General features: G+C 46.6%; 1 long non-coding RNA gene across 1 annotated transcript in view; it reads left to right on the plus strand.

The window, feature by feature from the left end:
- LOC148541923 (uncharacterized) overlaps positions 1–23,582 on the plus strand; it is a 67,030-nt gene that overhangs the window by 24,063 nt on the left and 19,385 nt on the right. Inside the window, exon 2 of the long non-coding RNA XR_015878481.1 lies at positions 17,484–17,530. This is a non-coding gene — a long non-coding RNA (uncharacterized LOC148541923). The remainder of the gene's footprint in view (positions 1–17,483; positions 17,531–23,582) is intronic.

Here is a 23,582-nt window from a genome sequence, read left to right on the forward strand (position 1 = left end):
GTATGCACCATGACTCAAGTCAGTGTTACCATGTAAGCAGTGATGTGCAATTCCAGACTACATTATATATTCATATGATAATTTTAAGGTCATGATTGTGCAGGTAAAGTGCATTCTTCAATTTTGTTTACCCTGACATCCACTGCAGCTCGTGTTTTTTTTAATCAGATGGTTCTAATGTCATATAGGAATAATGGAGGGGTCTGAATAGAACAGACAGATATGAAACTCCTAGGCTTTTGTCAGTGAACTGTAAAAGTAACATTTCTATTGCGGCTGGTATAGTTGAAAAGCCTTTCAGATCCATGAGGTGTGTTTATGGGAAGGTTGGTTTTTTTTTGGGGGGGAGGGGGGTTTGAAGGCAGTAGATTTTCTCTGCCACTTTTTTCAGGTTTCCCTCCCTAGCCTCTCTTTAGTGTTTTTGTATTTTTTGGTTTTATTTAGGCAGGAAAAGGGGCAGTGCAGTGGCCATCTTGCTGCAATTAGAGGTGCTAAGCAGGCCTTATATGAATTAGCGAGGAGGTTGGATACCTCTCACTTGCTGTGGTGAAAGGGATAGTTGACCCTTACAAGTCATGGTTGTCATCTTAAGTAAGTCAAGTGGTCATTACATACACTAGCTTATTATTCTTCTACCACCATACTGGTTTATTCAATAAAGCTAAACACATTTTCAAATGCCACATCTTGTGTTTATGTATTTATTTAATTATATGTAACTGACTTCTGCCGATTGGGCATGATGGCGCATTAAAAAAGTGTGATGGCATATAATTGGCATGTGGAGGAGTGTGATGGCATATAATTGGCATGTGCAGGAGTGTGATGGCATATAATAGGCATGTGGAGAAATGAGTGTGATGGCATATAATGGGCATGTGGAGAAAGGAGTGTAATGGCATATAATGGGCATGTGGAGAAAGGAGTGTGATGGCATATAATGGGCATGTGGAGAAATGAGTGTGATGGCATATAATGGGCATGTGGAGGAGTGTGATGGCATATAATGGGCATGTGGAGAAATGAGTGTGATGGCATATAATGGGCATGTGGAGGAGTGTGATGGCATATAATGGGCATGTGGAGAAATGAGTGTGATGGCATATAATGGGCATGTGGAGGAGTGTGATGGCATATAATGGGTATGTGGAGAAAGGAGTGTGATTGTCAGGACCCGGACTTTCAGGCCGCAACAGAGGTTCCAATCATCTGCACTCCACCTATCCAGATTCCGGCACACTCTCCTGCATGCCCACTCTCCCCGCAGCTGTGAGTGGCATCTGCTGCGTGGAACAGTTTAACACTGCCACGGAGCTTAGCATCCAGTCCCACTACCCAGTGGTTCTCAGTCACCTGTTAAAGCGCTGCTCCGGTGTATCCACGAGGGCTTCTCCTGTCCATGGGCAAGTACCAATCCTATTCACTTCCGGGATCAGCTGTTAGTGTATGGCCAACCAGCAGCACCATGCTCCAAGAACTTTTGCTAATTACTAAGCATAGCTCAGCGCCTGGCCCAACTACTTTTGTTATTTATTGAACATTGCTCAGCACATTGTGCCAAGGACTTTTGATAATTATTGAGCATAACTCAGCACCTTGCTCCTAGAATTCTGGGCCCGATTCAGACCCAGATGCTAAGCCGCGGACGCAGGCTAGGGGCGATTGTGTATGCATGGCAGTGCACGTGCGCGAACCAGTCATTGCATTCGGGAATTGTGCGCTCTTTACAAAAAGACTGAACGCTACTTTGAGTGACAGATAGTGCCATTTGTGGGTGGTAACAGGGGAAGGTGCTTGTGAACGGAGGAGTGATGCTGTGAACGCAGGCATATCTGGGCGTCAAAACTGAGTTTTATGGGTGCGCATAATTAGCAAGGAAGCATCATTGTACACGTCACTTGGTTGTATTTCAGCCTGCAGTGATCGCAGTGCTTGCAGTGGAGTAGGGCCTACCTCAAGCGCTGCGTGCAGCTCCAATGGCTCTCGATGGTTCTGATTAATCATACACTTCCTGGAGATGACATGTGCTAAGAAAGAAAAGTAGGCGTATTTATACCGGCACGCACTCACTCTGCCGTCGCTGTCTAAGACATAGAGGGCGTCCTTAAACCAGATAGTGTGATCGCGGAATTTGTATAACCGGCCCCTTTTGGCAGCGAGAGAGCGCAGCTTAGCATCCGGGTCTGAATCGACTCTCTGTCTATTACCTGGGCCCAACCCAGTTCTTCTGCATACAGTCTTCAGTCTCAAAGAATCATTCACGGACCATTTCAAGCATCTATCCAGTGGAATATTACTCAGTATTGCTACTACGTATTACCGGGACTGGTTCTGTGCCTATACCACTATTTCCTCCAACCATTCTTGTTGTTATTAAAGTTCAATTCTTCAGATCAACTCGTGTCCAGTTCCAGCTTCTATATAGTCTGTATTCATCTATCGTTCCTGTAATCAGTTCTCCCAGTCTCGTGCCGTCATATGAGGAAACAATATATCAGACCTCCTCAGTTTGTGCTGCCGGAATCTCAGCCAGCAAAGCCTGTTCTATAACAGGAGGCCAATTTCTCTAGAGTCGTGACAGTGATGGCATATAAACTGAAAACAAGGTTTGATACAGCACCGCGAGGTGTTCATGTACCCGATAGTGATATGGAGACCCAGTGACTTAGTGAACTGAGTATGTACTCTCTGCAGTCAAAGAGCCTGATTCAGTGATTTATGCTAATGCAATTGCAACTGCAATTGTCCAAGTAGGCAATCCAGGGGTTAAAATAAAAAAAACGCAAAAAAAATGATCCATGCGGACGGAGCAAAGGTATGTGTGTACCCCTGCTCCGTCGGAGCAGCTCCCTGATTAGCTGAATGCGGCCAGCCTGTGTCTCCCATAGACTAGTATGGTGAGAAATCCCCATTGAAGTCTATGGTGGGAACCGCTACATTGTAGCCGCAAGGTTACCTCAGGTTAATCTTGTGGTAACATCACTGATACAATGTCGCGACATTGTATCATTGATGTAACCACAACATTAACCTCAATTAATCTTGCGGTTACGATGTAGCGGCTCCCTGCATAGACTTCTATGGGGAATTCTCACCACAGAAGTCTATGGGAGACACAGGCTGACCGCATTCAGCCAATCAGGGAGCTGCTCCAATGGAGATGCTCCCTGATTGGCTGGCGGCCCCTTCAATGACGGGGCACACGTGTGCCCCGGTCATTTACGCGGAGCAAAGGTATGTGTACACACATACCTTTGCTGTGTCCGGCTTGGATCGTTTTTTTGCGTTTTTTATTTTAACCCCTGGATTGCCAGTGGACGTGATCAACGCATAGGAGAGGTGAGTATGGATTTTTTTTTTTCAGGTACACCCCTATGGATTACTTCGGATACTAGGTGAGTGAGTGTGCATGTATATTTAATTAAAATTTTACATTCATGGTGTATGTTTGTTTATTTACATATTTCTTTAGTTGTGGAACTACAAGTGCCAGCCGGCCTGTAATGCCCCGCATGCTGGTATTTGTGGTTCTCCAAATACCAGCATGCAGGGGAGGCTTGCTGGTACTTGTGGTTCTACAACTAAAGACAATATGGAAACGTCATTTTTACACTAACACTATCAACCCGGCACCCATGGCCATAGGGTGCCGGGGATAGCCCCAGGCTATCAGTCTAGGCCTGGGGTGCCCTGGAGAGGGGTACCCCTTTATTGGGGGGGTACCCAACTCCCCAGGGATCCCCGGTCTGGACTGACTAGCGGTCAGGGATAATGCTTTGGCCGGGGAAACCGGTGAAAGGTTTTCCCTGGCTGTGGCATTATCTCCCCGCTAAAAAGAGTTTGGTGCTGGTTCTGGAATTTTCAGGGGGCCCCTACTCGTTTTGTCCCCTGATTTTCCAGAACCAGGACCAGCTCAACAAAGCCCTGTGCTGGTTCTTAATATACAGGGGCCCAATACGCATTTTGTCCCCTGTATTTTTAGAACCAGAACAGGCTTTATAAAGCCCGGGGCTGGTTATGCTTTTGGGGAGGGGGTGCACGTAATTTTTTTTTTTCATTTAAAAACATTTTATATAAGTACACACAGAAACATGTACATATCTCATGGATATGTGCATGTTTCTGTGTTAATCTAACCTGCTCAGGATGTACTCGCTAGCCTGAAGCAGGTCTATTATTTGGGGACTTTTGGTAATCTTTTTTTTGCAAGTCTGAAACAGACACCCTATTACACTGGCGAGTTGATTGTTTTCAATGTGAAAACATCTGGATGCGAGTTTGAGAATGGGGAGTTTTAGTAACTCTGAAAAATGCGAGTTTTAGTGAACAGACACCCTATTACATTGGAGAGTTGTGAAAAATTGCGAGTTTAGCACCAAACTCGCAATTTACCAAAACAGACACCCTATTACATTTGGCCCTGCGTCTCTACTGACACACTGAGAGCTCTCATGCTGCAAAGGAGATCGCAATGGCTTATTTATGCAGCCTATGAAATTTTTAAACGGTCCTAACACGCCTGCGTTTGCCAACCACCCTCAGTTACCTCCCCCAAACGCTGACTACCTGTCACTCACTTTTCTAATTAATTCCTTGTGCGAGCGTAATCGCAAACCCAAACCAATTTCTGCACGTGCGCAGTGCTGCTTTTATCATCATGCACAATGGCTGACAATCGCTCAATCTGCATAAATATTGGCATTCTGTAAATCTCTGAATCAGGCCCAAAGTGCGTATGTGCCTGGGAATCAAATAGAGAGACAACACTGGCCCTCTCCCTGGCTGCCTTATAATACATACCAGTACCTGAAAGGTAATGGATATGGAAATGAGTGAGTAAAATGAGAACATCTTAGCTGGAAATATATTGGTTACTGGCTCTAAGACTGTTACTCTGCACAGGGCTGTAACTAGAGTAGTGCGACCTATGCCATGGCACAGGGGGTGCTGTTTGGGTCTGTCAATTTTCCTGTTTATTATCATTCTTACTTATAGCCTTCTCTTCTTTTATCCCCAGCATCTCCTGGCTGCCCCAGGAGTACCTCTATCTCTCCCCTGGCCTTTCCCCATGAAGCCATGGACCTTTTTCAAGTGCACTATCTTATGTCCCTATTTAAAAAATGGAGGGGAGGGGGGGGGCGCCAATGCTCTCTCTGGCACAGGGCACCAAAAAGTCTAGTTACAGCTCTGACTCTGCAGTTTGCATGTGACTATTGGAATATAATATATCAAATCCCTAACCTACATTGGATTACAAGTGCTTTTTAACATCTAGCCTCTTGCAAAAATAATAAATTTTTCTTGCCTCGAGAACTGTTCTGCAAACTAATAATAGTATTTCTTTGGATATTAACATATACTCAGATCTTGCATAAAAAAACCTCTCTCATAGCAGCATATACAATATATCTCTGGGAATCAGTATAATATACCGCCGGACATCAGCCCGACGGATGAAATACCGACGTCGGAAGGCCAGTCGATGGAGATCCCGACAAGGTAAGTATAGAAGCTCTCCCTAACCATATCCCCCCTAACCCTAACCCTCCCTTAGGAGTTCCTAACCCTAACCTCCCCCTAGTGCTTAACCCTAACCTCCCCCGAGGGGTGCTTAAACCTAACCCCCCCCCCCTCCCCGCACCCTAAACCTAACCCTAACCTTTCTCCGGGTGTGCCTGACCCTAACCCCCCCCTTCCCCTAACCTGACCCTAACCCTGCCTGGGGGGTACCTAACCCTAAGTCCCCCCAGAAGATCCTAAACCTAACCCCCCCCCATGGCTATCAGCTCCCGACGCCCGGCTTACCTACGATCGGACACCGCAAGCTATTTTATATGCAGCTACGATTCGAATAGGGTTCTAAATTCAGGAAGAAAGTATGAAAGTCCGGAAATCGCTGTCCATGGTGGACCCTCTAAGCAGCACTGTGCATCTCGCCCCATATGTCACAAAGAAGATAAGTGTATGAGGACACATCTGTATGTATTTACTTTCCTGCTTCCTTAAATATCGCTCTTCCATTTATCTTTTCCTTGTTTATCTTCTGTGCTTGACAGTCTTTGTACCATCTCTAATGGCATCACTATGGGGGTGCCGGCTGCACTGGGTGACACCAGGGTCGGATTAACAATGGGGCGGATGGAGCGGCCGCTCCAGGCCCCCCATCAAAATAGGCCCACAGGATCGGTGCAGCTGTAGACAGGAAAATTTATTTTTCTGTCCCCAGCAGCTGAGCAGCACAGCAGACGGCCGTCTGAAGCCCCGCCCACTAGAACCCGCTGGGGGGTGACACCATCCGAGGGGCTGACATCGGATTCTACAGTAGCAGGTTGATGGATGATGCGCGAGGGGACAGTGAGTGCCGCATCGGGTGTCACAACACCTGTTGACACCTCTGACCATCTCAAACATCATGTGGCCATTCACAGTATGCTGCTGAGCATGACATTAAACCACAGGTGTTGACTTCAGTTGTCTTTGAATTTAAGGGGTCTATTTACTAAGCAGTTCTAGGAGACAGAGTGAAAAGTAATAAGGTGCCAGCCAATCTGCTCCTAGCTGCCATCTCACAGGCTGTGTTTGAAAAATGACAGTTGGGAGCTGATTGGCTGGCACCTTATCACTTTTCACTCTGTCTCTTAACACTGCTTAGTAAATAGACCCCTAAACCTCATTCCTGGTAGTGCAGTTGATATAATATATTGAGTATATTATGTCAATTAGAAATATCTAATGCAGAAAATGTCAGAGATACAGATGTGTCCTCATAACCTAGACCATACAGCGCGACTGGGACACACCAATGAATAGCATACAGTATTTTTCTTTAAATGTTGCACCTTATACACATTGCAGAAACAGCATCATCCACTCAGTGTACTAGAGACGCTGGACTGCGACATTAACTGCACAGGAATTGGTTTTACACACGCACAAAGTCACAGATTAAGCACAGTGGAGCTTGGCATGAGCATAAGCCGCGGGCACTTGCATCTGAGCCCTTTTTACACAGATTAAGACTCAGGGCCTGATTCATTAAAGATCACTATGTTACATAAGGACGCCCACTTTACATTGCACACATCCGTAATACTTAGCAGAATAGTGAAACCATCGGTACAATCGAGTACCATCGCAGCTTCACGCACACTTGCACAAGCTCTGATCTTAGGGGGTCATTCAGACCCACTCGCGAGCGGCAGTACGCTCACAAGTGGGTCGATGTTCCCCACTGCGCATGCGACGACGGAGGGAGCTCCGTCGTGCGCATGCGCGAGACCCGGGGAGCGACGGGCTTTCCATCGCTCCGGGTCTCGCACCAAAGGGGTCGTGCTGTCGATATTGATTGACAGCATGCCCCCTTTGGTGGGCGTGCCGGGGGCGTGGCGGCCAGACGGAGGCGTTCCCATGGGAACGCCTACCGTCTGAAGCCGGCCCCACTGACATCACTAGTGATGTCAGTGGGAGTGATTTTGGCTCTGATAGAGCCAAAATCACTCTAGGGCTTGCGGCAGGGAGACCCTACCGCAGGGTCTCCGTCGCAAGTCCGATGGTCGCGATGGTCAAGACTAGGGGTGAGCGGGTTCGGATTTCTGAAATCCGAGCCCCCCCGATCCGAGTCCGATCCGAGTCAGGCTCGACTTTTCCCGCCTGACTCGGATCTGAAATCGAGGCAAAACGTCATCTTCCCGCATTCCGAGTCTCGCGGGTTTTGGATCCTATATAAGGTACACACGTCGGCGCCATTTTCTCACTCGGCTGTGGACAGTGAAGAGGGAGGGTGGGAGTTAGGGCTGTGTAGTGTAGTGTAGTGTAGTGCTGCTGTTGTCCACTACTTCAAAGTCCATAGGGGCTGGCTGTGTTGTGCTGTGCTGCTGTTGTTAATAGGGGCTGTGTCCACTACTTCAAAGTCCATAGGGGCTGGCTGGACTGTGTTGTGCAGTCAGTTCTCCATAGGGGCTGTGTCCACTCCAAAGTCCTGTGCAGTGTCCCAGTCCTAAAGGAGTGCTGTAGTGTTGTCCAGGGGGTGCTCTGTCCATCAGGGGTGCTCCCCCCAAGTGCTAAAAAAATAATATATTTTCTGTGTTTGTGAATTGTGTGCGCAGTAGCCGCACGTGCATCAACAAAGTAGTGCCAAGCGTGCACCTGTGTCATAAGTATAGGGCCGGCTGGCTTGACCGTTAAGGGTGCTGTAACCCCCGAAAGTACACTCCAGTCCAAACCAAAAAAAAAATTATTTTCTGTGTTTGTGAATTGTGTGCGCAGTAGCCGCACGTGCATCAACAAAGTAGTGCCAAGCGTGCGCCTGTGTCATAAGTAAAGGGCCGGCTGGCTTGACCGTTAAGGGTGCTGTAACCCCCGAAAGTACACTCCAGTCCAAACCAAAAAAAAATTATTTTCTGTGTTTGTGAATTGTGTGCGCAGTAGCCGCACGTGCATCAACAAAGTAGTGCCAAGCGTGCGCCTGTGTCATAAGTAAAGGGCCGGCTGGCTTGACCGTTAAGGGTGCTGTAACCCCCGAAAGTACACTCCAGTCCAAACCAAAAAAAAAATTATTTTCTGTGTTTTTAGCCGCACGTATATATCAAATCGATATAACATAAATGGAGGACCAAACTTTCTCCGATAAAAATAAAATAGAGAAAGATCAAGAACCACTTCCTCCTAGTGCTGAAGCTGCTGCCACTAGTCATGACATAGACGATAACATGCCATCAACGTCGTCTGCCAAGGCCGATGCCCAATGTCATAGTAGAGGGCACATACAATCCCAAATGGCAAAGTTCAGGAAAATGACCTTGAAAAAGACATTTAAATCAGCTGAAGAGAAACGTAAACTTGCCAATATGCCATTTACGACACGGAGTGGCAAGGAACGGCTAAGGTCGATCCCTAGTATGTTCATGACTAGTGGTTCAGCTTCACATGACGATGGAAGCCCTCCTCCCACTAAAAAAATCAAAAGAGTTAAGCTGGCAAAAGCACAGCGAAGAACTGTGCTTTCTAAGAAGATATCACAAATCCCCAAGGAGAGTCCAAGTGTGGTGGTGGTTGCGATGCCTGACCTTCCCAGCACTGGACGGGAAGAGGTGGCTCTTTCCACCATTTGCACGCCCCCTGCAAGTGCTGAAAGGAGCACCCACAGTCCACTTGCTGATATGCAAATTGAAGATGTCACTGTTTAAGTACAACAGGATGAGGATACTGGTGTAGCTGGCGCTGAGGAGGAAGTTGGCGAGGAGGATTCTGATGGTGATGTGGTTTGTTTAAATCAGGCTCCGGGGGAGACAGTTGTTGTCCGTGGGATGAAAAAGCCCATCACGGTCATGCCTGGGCAGAAGACCAAACATTCCACCTCTTTGGTCTGGCAATATTTCTATCCAAATCCGGACAACAACTGTCTTGCCATATGTACCATATGTAAAGGTGAAATAAGTAGGGGTAGGGACGTCAACCACCTAGGAACATCCTCCCTTATACGGCACCTGCAGCGCGTTCATAAAAAGTTACTGTCAAGTTCAGAAACTTTGGCTAAGACCGTAAGCAGTCCAGGGACACCTAAATCCCGTTGTCCTGTTGTATCCAAGCGCCTGCAAACCACACCGTCAACTCCCTCCTCGTCAATTTCCTCCTTAGTCAGGATCGGAAGTAGTCCTGCAGGCCATGTCACTGGCATGACTGACTCTCCTATCCGGGATTCCTCTGGAGGATCCTGCATTGCTACGCCTACTGCTGCCGCTGCTGCTGTTACTGCTGCTGGGAGTCGTTCATCATCCCAGAGAGGAAGTAGGAACACCACTACTTTTACTAAACAATTGACCCTCCAACAGTCCTTAGCGAGGAGGATGAAGTACGACAGCAGTCATCCTGAAGCAAAACGTATAACTGAGGCCTTGACTGCTATGTTGGTGTTAGACGTGCGTCCGGTATCCGCCATTAGTGCAGTGGGATTTAGACAATTGATGGAGGTAGTGTGTCCCCGGTTCCAAATCCCATCTAGATTCCACTTCACTAGGCAGGCGATACCGAGACTGTACAGAAACGTCAGAAAAAGTGTCCTCAGTGTCCTGAAAAATGCCATTGTACACAATGTCCACTTAACCACGGACATGTGGACAAGTGGAACAGGGCAGACTAAGGACTATATGACTGTGACAGCCCACTGGGTAGATGTATCACCTTACGCAGCAACAGCAGCAGCGTCACCAGTAGCAGCATCTCAGAAACGCCAGCTCGTTACAAGGCAGGCTACGCTGTGTATCACCGGTTTCAGTAAGAGGCACACCGCCGACAACCTCTTAGAGAAACTGAGGGAAATCATCGCCCAGTGGCTTACCCCACTTAGACTCTCCTGGGGATTTGTGATATCTGACAACGCCACCAATATTGTGCGGGCATTACATCTGGGCAAATTCCAGCACGTCCCATGTTTTGCTCACACAATAAACTTGGTGGTGCAGAATTTTCTGAAAAGCGACAGGGGCGTGCAGGAGACGCTTTGGGTGGCCCGAAAAATTTCTGGCCACTTTCGCCATTCAGCGACTGCGTGCCGAAGACTGGAGCGCCAGCAAACACTCTTGAACCTGCCCCGCCATCACCTGAAGCAAGACGTTGTGACGCGGTGGAACTCAACCCTCTATATGCTTCAGAGGATGGAGGAGCAGCAAAAGGCCATACAAGCCTATACATCCACCTATGACATAGGCAAAGGAGGGGGTATGCACCTGACTCAAGCGCAGTGGAGAATGATTTCCGTGTTGTGCAAGGTTCTCCAGCCCTTCGAACTTGCCACACGTGAAGTCAGTTCAGACACAGCCAGCTTGAGTCAGGTCATTCCCCTCATCAGGCTTTTGCAGAAGCAGCTGGAGAAAGTGAAGGAGGAGCTAAGACGGAGCGATTCCGCTCGGCATGTGGGACTTGTGGATGAAGCCCTTCATTCGCTTTGCCAGGATTCCAGGGTGGTCAATCTGTTGAAATCAGACCACTACATTTTGGCCACCGTGCTTGATCCTAGGTTTAAAGCCTATGTGGTGTCTCTCTTTCCGGCCGACACAAGCCTGCAGAGGTGCAAAGACCTGCTGGTGAACACACTGTCAGCTGAAGCGGAACGTGACACGTCAACGGCTCCTTCTTCATTTTCTCCCGCAACTGGGGCTGCCAGGAAAAACTTAGGTATCCTAAGCAACCCGCTGGCGGTGATGCAGGGCAGGCAGGACCAAGTTTGGACATCTGGTCCGGACTGAAGGACCTGGCAACAATTTCTGACATGTCTACTGTCACTGCATATGATACTGTCACCATTGACAGAATGGTGGAGGATTACATCGGTGACAGCATCCAAGTAGGCATGTCAGACAGTCCATACCTGTACTGGCAGGAAAAAGAGGCAATTTGGAGGCCCCTGTACAAGCTGGCTCTATTTTACCTGAGTTGCCCCCCCTCCAGTGTGTACTCCGAAAGAGTGTTTAGTGCAGCCGGGAACCTTGTCAGCGAAAGGCGTAGGAGGTTGCTTCCACAGAATGTGGAGAAGATGATGTTCATCAAAATGAATTATCAGCTCTTCCAGGGAGACCAGCCTCCAGAAGGTACAGAGGGACCTGTGGTGGTGGATTCAAGTGGGGACGAGTTAATACTTTGTGAGGATGAGGATGTACACACTGAAGAGGGTGAGGAATCGGTGGATGAGGAGGATGAGGATGACATCTTGCCTCCGTAGAGCCAGTTTGTGCAGGGACACATTAATTGCCAGCTTGTTTTGTGGGGGCCCAAACGAACCAATCATTTCAGCCACAGTTGTGTGGCAGACCCTGGCGCTGAAATGATTGATTTGTTAAAGTGTGCATGTCCTGTTTATACAACATAAGGGTGGGTGGGAGGGCCCAAGGACAATTCCATCTTGCACTTCTTTTTTTTCTTTGCATTATGTACAGTTTGGGGCCTAGTTTTTCTAACTGCCATCCTGTCTGCCACTGCAGTGTCACTCCTAGATGGGTCACGTGTTTGTGCCGCCCACTCGTGTCGCTTAGCATAGTCATCCAGCTACCTCGGTGCAACCTTTTGGACATGAAAACACTATTGTGAGGTGTTCAGAATAGACTGGAAATGAGTGGAAATTAAGGTTATTGAGGTTAATAATAGCATAGGAGCAGAGAAACCAACAAATTCTGTGATTTTAGCTGTTTTTATGCTTTTTAAAAAAAAAATACAGATCCAAAACACAAAACCCAGAACCCAAAACACGGAAGGGTGGTTTTGGCAAAACCAATCCAGATCCAAAACACGAAGAAAGATCCAGATCCAAAACCAAAACACAAAACACGAAAAGTGGCCGGTGCACACCCCTAGTCAAGACCATCGTGACCATCTTTTTTGCCGCTCGCATATGCTGTGGGTGGTCACCCACAGCTATACGAGCGGCCAGGAGGCCGCTCCATTTTCATGGAGGAGGGCCCTGATTCAGAGCGAGCGCTCTGGTCAGAGCGTCCGGCTCTGATTTTGGCCCTTAGTCAGAAATTGGCAACAACCATGCACACTAAGTGACCTCAGACTGTGTATGGCATCGCAGTGGCTAATTTATGCACGCCTCTGCAACGGCATGCAAATGCACCGGAACGCCTTCATTTCCCTGACCAGCCCCCTGTCACCACCCACAAATCAATCTGTGAGGGGAATACTTAGCCTCTGTGATCACAGTCCCGATCGCAATAGCTAGTTCACAAACTCGCACTGCGATTCATATGCATGCGCAGAACACAACAATTGGGTGCATATCGCACTTGCGTATGGTAGTGAATTAGGCCCCCAGTCAGATGTACATACTGTATGTGTCATATCAAATTAAGTAGTGTAATCTAGCAATGTAGCTTTGTCGCTTGCATTTATTTTATTTATGCGAACAGGACGCACATTGTGAGTGGGAAAGATGATCGGCCTAGCTGATTTGTCTGGGACATGACGCGCCGAGAGGGGCTATTTGGCATGACTGAAGCCACAGAGTAAACGACACATCTATATCTATTTTTGCAGATCCCAGTCCCAATTATTCTCAATGAGGACTGTGGTTTCGGCCAATTTACACAGGTCCAAATAGCTTAACTTCATGTTCAGATGGCATCAGAAGTTCTTCTAAATATCTATAAAAAATAGTTAATTAATTATTTCTGCAATATGCAGCAATAAGAAATGAAATTTTCGGGGGTTCAGTGGCACCAAAGATAAATAGATCCTGTTGTCTTCTGTGGCAGCATATTGTGTCTCACAAACCGTTTTCTTTTTGTTTTTTTTAAACATTGATTAAATTTCTAATTAACTGTTTAAATAACGAGTTAGAAAAACAAGACAGACAATTGAAAAACACTAATCAATGTCTTAACTAATGAACTTCAAAAGCTTACCAGGGCACAGGTCACAACAATGACAGAGGAAGAAATATTATTATTTAGTCCGATCAATCCGTATTTATTTTTTTTTACCCTTTTTGGTATAGTTTCCTAGTTCACTGTAGAACAAACTGATTATGTTACAGCTACGAATACAGCCAAGCAAAAATATCTCAAGCTATTCTACTGCACGAAGGGCAAATATTCCCTATGGGCAGCTAAGGTCTGTAATGTTATATCTGTCAGGAAAGTCTGAGGGGGCATCCTAGAGACAGGCTTTAGCAATCTCATTTCCGAGAATAAAGTAATCATATAAATTTGGTATACTGATCCAGCACATCTCCACTCGGACATCCAGTGCCAGAGTGATGTGACTGCTCATTTTGCAGCCAGGTAGGAAGAAGAGGAAAATAAGCTCATTCCAGAAAACCAGCAGTAGGTAGGAATGCTTGTTTTCAGGCCACAAATCAGACAGGTACATCATTAATCAGTGAGATGTGATCTGCCAGGAAGAGGAAAGAATCGAGAGGAAAAAGTCCCTTTAGAGAAAATGCAGGATGGCTGAATGCATAGCCGTACAATGAATGCACAGTGTAACCTTCCAGCAAACTGTCTATGTTGTGCATCAACAGGCTTCAACAGCACATGTCTGTAATTAAATGCAACTGTCTAGTAATTACTTATCCTAATCTAAAAACACACACACATATACTGCATGTGTATGTATATATATATATATATATATATATATATGTGTACATCTTGTATATACAGTATATATAGCTCTGTCACGGCTAGGAGACACCAATGCAATTGATTGTAGGGCAACCTCCACTGCCATGTAGCCATGCCCACAGCCCCCAAACCATTGAGGGCCATGCCCCGGCCCGACCACTCCATGAATGTAATGAATTTCAAATTTGAATAGTGATAAATATGCCCACAGTGACGAGCATTATGTGTGGAGCTGGTGGGCACGCAAACAAGGCAGTGGCTTAAAACTTGCTGCAAAGTCCAGACACTGACAGTGCCAGTGTGAGGCTGATCTTGGTGATAGAGTCATTGAGAGAGATAGAGGCATGGGAGGGAGGGATGGGTTGAAGCATAATCTGTAAGGAGTGTCACTCTGTGGCATAATGTGAAATAGGTACTTCTAGGCTGCATAATGTACAAGGGTCATTACTGTGTGGCATAATGTGTTATAAGGGGCATTAATTAATGTGTCATAATGTGTATAAGCGGCACTACTGTGTGGCATAATGTGTAAAGGGCATTGCTGGGTGGCATATATGTGTAAGGGACACTACTGTGTGGCATAATGTGCAAGTGGCACTACTGTGTGGTGTAACATAAAAACACTGCTACTACTACACTACTACAGTGCGGTGTAATGTGAATAAGGTTGCACTACTGTGTGGCATAATTTAAATTGGGCATACTATTGTGTGGGCCTTTTTTGTCCCTATCTATATAATAAGCGAGAAAGTGTGTGTCTGTCTGTTTGTCCTTTATGCATGGCCAGAGTATTGTACCTAGCTCCAGCAAATTTGGCATGGAGGAGTAGTTTGACCAGGATTAGGTCTTTGTTTGAAGTAAATCAGGGCTATGGAGGTCTACATGGTGCCCACCAAGTAGGGCATGGAGTCTCTGATTTCTAATTTTTGTTTAAGCAAGTTCACTCAGGATGTCTTCCAGTGCCTAAAACTGCACTAATCTCAAGGCACAGGTTGATATGTACCAGTGGGAGGCAGGCAGAGTTCCAGAGGAAGAGCAGTGATTGGAGGATCAACTGTCACACTGCACCTGCACTGACAGTTACTCATTTCCTCCAAGCACATTTTTATATGCCATGGTCCATTGTTAGTCTGCAGAGATTTCTGCTTAGCAATGATTTCTGCAAGTTCGCTCAGGATGTCTCCCATTACCTAAAACTGCACTGATCCCAAGGTACAGGAAGAAATGTATCGGTGGGGGGCAGGCAGAGCTCCAACGGAAGAGCAGAGAGTTGGAGGATCAACTGATATACTGCAAATGCACTGAGAGTTACTAATGTCCTCCAAGCACATTTTCATATTCCATGGTCTCCAATGTTGGTCTGCAACCTAAAAAATGAAGGCTGCAGATGTACTTCGAGGTCCATTTTTCAACCTGGGCAATGCTGTGTATCCCAGCTAGTGTTTGATATAAAGAAATATGGTTTATTTTCTTTGGATTGCCTTTGTATACTAGAGTGTATTTGTATATTGTAGCTTGGTGCACATCACCATTCACTTATAGCAAACAACAACTTTTTTGTTTGTATAACATGTATTTTACATTAGCAAAATATGGCTAAAAGCACAGGTTATATAAATCACCATAAGTGACCATCATATATAATAGTTCTCCCGTTGGTGGAGGTTTTCATGAATTTTGGTCATGCATCTTTTGCAGCTCATTAACGGGCATATTTATCAATATTATTTACTAAAATAATGTGAAAGTTAAAAATTTTCATAACCTTTTCACATTATTTTAGCATCACTTAAATATATTAAATATCTTTGCAGCCCTTAAATTCACATTATTTTAGTAAACAGACCACAGTTTATTATGCTAGTAATGGGAAATGCAATCTGTTTCCAGATTAACTAAAAGAAATTGTGAAAAAATACAGGGAGATAGTCCTGCGATAATAACACTATCTGGAGATGGCATTATACAGCCCACCCCATTTCACCTACTCCAGCTCAGCCTTCCCTGCTTGCTGACAGGGAAAGCAGAAACCAGAGCAGGCTTCTGTAATCAGACATGTGTGTCTGATAGGTCACAGGCTGATTATAAAAAAAAAAACCTGGGTGACTGAGGTCACCGAGCAGGAGCCCAGTGTTCAGCTGACCAGAGTCACGGAGTAGATGATCGGATCACCGATCATTGTTCCAGTAAGTGTTAGCTAAGGGGGATCGCGATGGGGATGTGTCAGTCGCGGGTGTGGGGTAGCCAGCGGTGCATGCACGGTCACGCTCTCAGGGTATTATTTGCGGAAAATACCCTGAGAAGTGTGGGCAGAGGATTCGCAGGGACATAGCTTTCTCTCTGCATGCGATATTTGATACATCCTTGCAATGTATTTAAATATTGCATTGCGCACTTTAGGCGATATCACATTCCATCTGTATTTGAAATGAGGATTGTGATAAATATGCCCCTTGAGATACTAGTCATTTTTTTGGGGTTACTTCTGCAATTACATGAAAACAAGATAGAATACTGCTTGCTAAAGCACTGGGGCACCAATGACTGAATACACTGTTTTTTTTACATGCAATCAGTGCTCGAAGTGGAAATTTGGAGGTGGGGGTATGGAACTTTCAATCTTCAACCCCCCCCCCCTCCCCCTCCATGTGTCGGCGGTGAGCAGTGCACGTACTCACCCCACCTTGCACTGTCCCTGAAGACTTATGTCACGCTGGGGGATTGAAAATCAGGCTTACCTATGTGAGCTGCGTGCTGACGCCGTCTAAGGAACAGCACTCGGCGACTCCCAACCGAGTGGAGGGAGATGTTTCCACAGACAGAGCGGCATTTTAAAGCCGGCGCTGGCTGGCAGCCAATGAGAAGCTGCCACTTGGCAGCTTCTCATTGGCTGGCGGGCCGCGAGCCATGATTGGCTTGTGGCCGCCCCTTCTTTTAATCCGCGAACCAGGATTGGCTGGCGGCTGGAGCTAACTGATGTCAGTGTAGCTCCTGGCTGCCTCCATCCCAGCGCCGTCATCGAGATGTGTCCCCAGCGGGACACATCTCCATGCAATGCCGCTGCTGTTCCAGCATTGGGATCCCATATACGATCCCAATGCTGGTACCTTGTTTAATGTGGCAAAAAAACGAAGTGGTGGCAGGAAGTGGCGGTATATCATACCGCCGTATACCGCCCCACTTCGAGCACTGCATGCAATTATGTAAAAGATTAACCCTGACTCTTGACATTGCAGGGAAACCGCTTACAGTATAGTGTAAAGTGATAAAAATGCCCCATTGTTTAAAAAAAATTGCTGTTATCACTGATGATGATAAATGTTGTTCAAATTCTTTTTTTTTTTTATAAAGTTGTCTTTGCTGTTGCAGTTAAAATTCCTATTTGAAGAGTATAGAGAGTCGCATTGTGTTGTCTGGTGAGTACTCCATGGCCACACTCCATGTTTTCTATAAATGTATCTACTGTATACCGTATATACTCGAGTATAAGTCGACCCGAATATAAGTCGAGGTACCTACTTTTACCCCAAAAAACTAGGAAAACTTACTGACTCGAGTATAAGCCTAGTGTGGGAAATGGCAGCAGCTGGTAGTGCCCCCAGTAGTAATTCCCCCTGGTTGTGCCCCCAGTAGTAATCCCTCCTGGTAGTGCCCCCAGTGGTAATCCCCCCTTCAGTGCCCCCAGTGGTAATCCCCCCTTTTAGTGCCCCCTGTAGTGATCCCCCACTGGTAGTGCTCCCTGTAGTAATCCTCCCCTGGTAGTTCCCCCAGTGGTAATCCCCCCTTTTAGTGCCCCCTGTAGTAATCCCCCCATGGTAGTGCCCCCTGTAGTAATCCCCCCCTTGTAGTTCCCCCAGTGGTAATCCCCCCTTTTAGTGCCCCCTGTAGTAATCGCCCCCTGATAATGCCCCGTGGTAGTGTCCACTGTAGTAATCGACCCCCTGGTAGTGCCCCCTGATAATGCCCCCTGTAGTCATCGCCCCCTGGTAGTGCCCCCTGTAGCCCCCCCCCCCTAGTAGAGAGACGTGAAAAGATTTTAAAAAAAAAAAATCACTTACCTGAACTCCCGCTCCTGGTCCCGCCGCTGTCCGCTCCTCCGGCCGCTTTGCATGGGAGAGACGTCGTCATGACGACGTGTCTCCCATCACCCACTGCGGGAGCCGGAAGATGGCTCCCGCAGTGGGAGCAGCAGCAGCCGCTGAGAGTCTGACAGACTCTCAGTGGCTGCTGATTACACCAAACACGCAGCTGCCAGCTCCGGCGGCTGTGTGTTTGGCAGTGTGTAGCGCTGACCGAACTCCGTCTGGTCAGCACTACACTTGACTCGAGTATAAGCCGAGGGGGTACTTTTTCAGCACATTTTTTGTGCTGAAAAACTCGGCTTATACTCGAGTATATATATGTCTAGCTTGCACCAGCTTGATAGTAGCACATTAAATCCAAGGCGGTATTGCCTACTTATCACCCTTATGAATTCTGCTGTCAGGCTGCATGGAACTTTGTCCATTGACTGTAATGAGTTGTACATTATGCATACAGCATAACTCCAATAATAAATGCATTCCCATTGCTGTTGTGATTTCAAGTCCCAGAAAGGCTGATTGTCAAATGAATGCATTGATGCATATATTAATGTATGTACATATATAACAATGGTAGTTAATACATGGATAAAACCCTGCACTTTGTGCTTGCTTTAGCAGAGAATAAGAAGTATGTTCATAAGCACATCTGAAGTCTTCTCTGCAGCATAGTGTACTATGGGCTTGATTCAGAGACAGACAATGCAGATGTGATTGCAATTGAGCAATTTTTTGCTAATGCCCATGAGCGAAAAGTCTCGCATTAACCAAGGTGTGCGATGGCGTACACAATTGTATACAACATCGCTATGATTAGAGAGGGCATCTGTGATCCATGTGCATTTCAGGGTGCAGACTGGGAGGTGAACAAAAGTGTTTGCATAAAAAGGCTGTCTCATGGGCGTGTCATGGGAGTGTAAGGGCGTGTCAGATCCAGGCTGCATTCCATATCAGACATCTGCAGCCTCAGTGACCATGGACCTCATTCAGAGCCACTCGCTATTTGCGGTCTTTCGTTCAAAAACAAGGGGTGGCTATTCAAATGAACCGTTCGCTCTTTGCGGTCTGTTCACGCCTCTAAGTCTGAACGAGTGAGCAAAACTTGTGGTCGTAATTTTGAAAAATACGCCCCCTGGCCGCTCGCACCATACGTCATGTCCGCTATTTATTAGATTAATCGAGTACATCGAACAGCGTATGAACTGCTCGCTATTCTTGTGGTTGGTTTTTCCTTCCACTATATTGCGAGCAGTTCTGACTATAAAACAACCAAGTGACGTGGTCAATGACACTGCTGTTTTAATTATGCACACCCTTAAAACGCCCGTTTTGACCTTTAAGCACGCCTGCGTTCTGAATTCCACTCCCCGTTTTCAAGCACCTTCCCCTGTTACCACCCACATACGCCTCCTCCTGTCACTCAAAGTAGCAGGCATTCGCTATATAGGGAACAAACGATTTTCGGCCGCACTGACTGGTTCGCGCATGCGTATTACAATCCGTACGCATGCGCAGTTGTGCGAACGAGCGGCCGCTTACGAGCGGCTCTGAATCAGGCCCCATGTTTGGAAGTACTTGAGATGAATAGCCTGAGTAACCCCTAAGTTATTGCATGTACCGATGGTGCGCCTATGGTGGATGTTGACAATCACCGTTGCAGTTGTTCAGTACATGGAGCATGAAAGTGGGTGTCTCAGCACTTGTACTCTCTGTCACACACTGCTGCACAAGGGGAAGGTGGAGATTAGCATTTGCATATTTCTGCAACCGCTGCTGAGACAGTGGTTGTACTAGCAAATGCATTAGCGTCCATCTCTGAATCAGTCTCTATGGGCCTGATTCAGAGCCGCTCGCTCGTGCTGTGCATTCGCAAGCGGCCCGATGTTCTGCACGTGCGCGAACTACACACTGCAATCGCAACCCTCTCGCTCGCCCAGCAAAGGCAGCCCAGGGTAATGAGTGACAGGAGAGGCCGTTTGTGGGTGGTAACAGGGGCAGGACACTAATAACGGGGGGGTGTTGGAGATGTGAACGCAGGCGTGCCTGAGTGTTTCAACGCCGTTTTAGAGGCGTGCATAATTAACAGGCAGCGTCATAGAACACGTCACCTGCCTTTTTTTACACTGATTTCCTCGCAATGCTTGTGATAGGGTAAAGCAACCGCAAGCACTGCATTAGCATCCCATGGTGCTCGATGTACCAATGTTTTAATACACTTCCTGGAGATGACGTGTGCTGGTGGGCGGCTCTGTCTGTGCGATTGGGCGTACGCTCAGACAAAGTGGCCGCTCGCTAAGACATGGTGGGTGTGCTTATGCCTTGGCAAGCGTTCGCTTCCTGTCACTTTGACAAATTTGCATACGCATCCAGCGAGCATACGCAGATAGTGAGCGGGTCTGAATCAGGCCCTATGTTCTTAATCATCATTCCCATAGAACTCCATTCTATTTTACCTACCATTAAAGCTGCATACACACACAACGATTTAGTTAATGAACGATTTTAGTAAACGATTTTCTCCCTGGAAAAAATGAACTAAAATCGTTTACTAAAGTTGTTCATTTACTATGTTCATTTAAATGTAATGAACGATTTTCTAGAACTACAAATGATTTTTGCATATTCCCTTACTGAAAATCGTTGAGTTGACAAGTCTGACTAAACTACAAACTACAAACGTGAACGCACATGAATGAAAATCGTTCATCGTTTGACTCAGAAAGTGAACGAATTTTACAAACTATTATCGTTAAACGATATCGTTTAACGATAATCGTTCAAAAAATCATTGTGTGTGTATGCACCTTTACTCTTTGGATCATTGCAGGAAACAATGACATTCATGCAATACAAATACTTGTGTACAAGTCCATTCACTTACATTATGACTACCAATGCTAGGGTTACTAGATCATCCCTTTACGGGACAAATATGAATAACACAGGTTCTGTGGCTAATTAAAACCAGGTGAAATCGAGACTTGCAGTCAGACAGCCACAGAATCTGTGCAATTCATGTGTCCCTTATTAAAGGGATGAGGTGGCAACCCCAATCAAGGCTATGGAACTGCAAACAATGAGAGATCTTAAGGCTTGTTTCATTCATGAAGCTGATCGCTGGACTTCTAACTGAATTGCTTCCAAGACTTTACCCAGGTTACCACAGCATACAAGGCAATTCACTCCTATAGTAACTAGATAGAGCCGCATTCAATTTGAGCCTAGCGGTGATACTTTTTCGCGGCCCGGACTTTTCGCCTGTTTTGTAGGCAGAAAGTACTGTCAAAGTATCGCGTGTGTGCCCGCTTTACCCCGTATTCAGTTTCAAAGTACGCGAAAACGGGACCCAGCGAAACTTGAACAGGCGGAAAGTACTGTCAGATTTAGGGAAATCAGCCTGACACCCCCAAAAGATGCTCTGACTTGCGGGTTCAAAATGGTACCCCCCAAATACCTTCAGCAAGCCAAATCGGGGGGTACCATAGTGAACCCCCATGTCAGAGCATCTTTTGGGGGGTGTCAGGCTGATTTCCCCAAATCTGACAGTACTTTCCGCCTGTTCAAATTTCGCCGGGTCCCGTTTTCGCGTACTTTCAAATTGAATACGGGGTAAAGCAGGCACGCACGCAATACTTTTCCGCCTACAAAACAGGCGAAGTAGGTGAAAAGTCTGGGCTGCGAAAAAGTATCGCGGCTCGGCTCAAACTGACTATGGCTCATAGTATCATTGCCCATTTGAAAGAGTTTGAGAATGCAAGTTAAACCCTTTAAAACAACACTTGTATTTGCTAGGTCTTACTTAGACATGTCATTGTACTGTATGTAATTTTCTAAACAATTTATCTGGGATTTAAAATGTAATATCCAATTACTTGCATACATACAAGAATTATGAAAAATCATCTGACATTTTTACTGTTTACCTCGAGAAAAATGAAATTAATTGTGCTTCTAATCCTTCACAGTTGTAAACGTGATGGAACACAAGCAATTATTTCTGATATAAATTTGCCATGACTGTGTACTGAAATGTGCTGAGATTAAAAGATAGAATATGTAGTGCAATTACAGATGCAATTATCAAGGAGATTCTCCAACGCTAATTTGTCTTTCTTTTCTTTTCTCTTTTTAATCATACTGTTTCAGTGCTAGTATTAATTCAAAAAGGGAGATCTATCCAGAACTTTGGAATAAATGAAATACAGTACAGTATGTGTTCTCCATAGACTGACAGTGTGGGTCATAAGTTACATGGTCAAACAAATAATTCTCACTTCACTCAAGAATTGACATTCTTATGCAGACATTTAATAAATTGGGATATACTTACTTATACACTTGATTAAATTATTGTCAAAAAGATAATCATAATAATAATGATAATAATAATAATAATAATAATAATAATTAGAGATGAGCGGTTCGGATTCTGTGGAATCTGAACCGCTCCGAACATTGGGGATCCGAGTCCACCCGAACCCTGTTCGGGTGTTCACCGCCTGACTCGGATCCCCGTTCGGGGCCGAACGGCGGCCGCCTGATGTCGGATTCTCACTAGAGAATCCGACATCAGGTCTCCTCGCGTGTAGGGCAGAGCGCAGTGATAGCGCTCTGCCCTACACAGACACAGACACACAGCCGCCAGCGGCAGCTGTGTGTTTGTTACAGCAGCCAATGAGAGTCACACAGACTCTCATTGGCTGCTGCACGGAGGGAGCCGGCTGGAGCTCACACATGAGCTCCGTCTTCCGGCTCCCTCAGCGTGTGACAGAGCGGACAGCGCGGGAGCGGGGATACAGGTAAGTTTTTATTTTTTATTTTTTTATTTGTGCAAGGGCCGGGGGCACTACTGGGGGGGGGTCTGCACTACTGGGGGGGGGTCTACTACTGGGGGGGCCATACTACAGAGGGGCCTGCTACTGGGGGGGGCTATACTACTGGGGGGGGTCTGCTACTGGGGGGGCTATACTACTGGGGGGGCCATACTACAGAGGGGCCTGCTACTGGGGGGGCTATACTACTGGGGGGGGTCTGCTACTGGGGGGGGCATACTACTGGGGGGGATCTGCACTACTGGGGGGGTCTGCTACTGGGGGGGCTATACTACTGGGGGGACTATACTACAGAGGGGCCTGCTACTGGGGGGGGCTATACTACTGGGGGGGTCTGCACTACTGGGGGGGGTCTGCTACTGGGGGGGGCTATACTACTGGGGGGGCCATACTACAAAGGGGCCTGCTACTGGGGGGGCTATACTACTGGGGGGGGCCTGCTACTGGGGGGGGCCATACTACTGAGGGGCCTGCTACTGGGGGGGCCATACTACTGGGTGGGGCTTACTACTACTGGGGGGGGCTGCTACTGGGGCAGCCTACTACAGGGGGGG

The sequence above is a fragment of the Taudactylus pleione genome, unplaced genomic scaffold (genome assembly GCF_031769625.1).
Source record: "Taudactylus pleione unplaced genomic scaffold, aTauple2 ptg000016l, whole genome shotgun sequence".
NCBI lineage: Eukaryota > Metazoa > Chordata > Amphibia > Anura > Myobatrachidae > Taudactylus > Taudactylus pleione.